The sequence below is a fragment of the Poecilia reticulata genome, linkage group LG8, assembly GCF_000633615.1.
Source record: "Poecilia reticulata strain Guanapo linkage group LG8, Guppy_female_1.0+MT, whole genome shotgun sequence".
NCBI lineage: Eukaryota > Metazoa > Chordata > Actinopteri > Cyprinodontiformes > Poeciliidae > Poecilia > Poecilia reticulata.
In genome coordinates, this window is record NC_024338.1 from 1,731,749 (window position 1) to 1,732,670 (window position 922).

Consider the following 922-nt stretch of genomic DNA (forward strand, 5'->3'; position numbering starts at 1 on the left):
CCCCTTGTATCAGCAGAGAGTGGAGAGAAAGGGAAGAAGAGAGAGAGAGGGCGAGAGAGAGAACGAGAGAAGACACCGGGAAACGCCAACAGAGAGAGAGAGAGAGAGAGAGAGAGAGAGAGAGAGAGAGAGAGAGAGAGAGAGAGAGAAGGAGGCTGCAATAAAACAAATTTGGACGGGTGTGTGTCTTGCGGGTCGCTGTGGACGCCGTGAGTATTGCGGAAGGAAGGGGACTGCATGGGTGGAAAGCCCACTTCTTCCTCCTATACGCCGCGCCGCCTACGCCCGCTTCCCACTCAGTGAATCACAGGCTGTTTTAACACCGTGGTAAATATGCCCCCAAATCCTCATCTTTCGCCGTGTTTTCTCATGGTGCATGTGGCTGTCGTGTTGTTTACACATCACGCCTCCCACCCATCATCATCAGCCATTGTTTATAGGTTGGAGAGATACAGCCGGGCAGCGTACAATGAGGGAGGGAAGTGGGAGCAACTGCGATGTTAGCCGATGGCTGTTTCTATCTTCAGAAGCACTTGAATGTTCTTCTCCATCTTTCTCCCATCAACTCCTGTTTGCGTCTACATCTCTTTATCCGCTTGAGTTTGTCCACTCCCTCTCCCTCTCCTCTCTCTCATTTTTTTCCCTCCCAGCCAGCTACTTTTCCTGATTTATAGTGAGGCAGGGTGTCAGCGTGCGGCTGCCATTGTGATTTTGTGAAGGAGCTTTGTTGTTTATGGCACCAGCCCCGATAAATCATGTGTCCCAACGCTGTGGGAAGAAGGTGAGGGAAAATGACGGCCGATGGACCGATGATAGACGGAGGCGGAAGAAGACAGGATGAAGTGCTGCTGCTTCCACCGACACCTCTTTTACCTTCCCTATGTTCCTCCACAGTTATTCCTGTGTTACTGACATCCCTTTC

General features: G+C 51.3%; 1 protein-coding gene across 1 annotated transcript in view; it reads left to right on the forward strand.

Annotated features, from left to right (window-relative positions):
* Positions 1–229: 229 nt before the first annotated feature.
* hoxb3a (homeobox B3a) overlaps positions 230–922 on the forward strand; it is a 25,550-nt gene continuing 24,857 nt past the window's right edge. The window contains exon 1 of the mRNA XM_008415115.2: positions 230–327. The gene's annotated coding sequence lies outside the window, so the exon portion shown is untranslated. The remainder of the gene's footprint in view (positions 328–922) is intronic.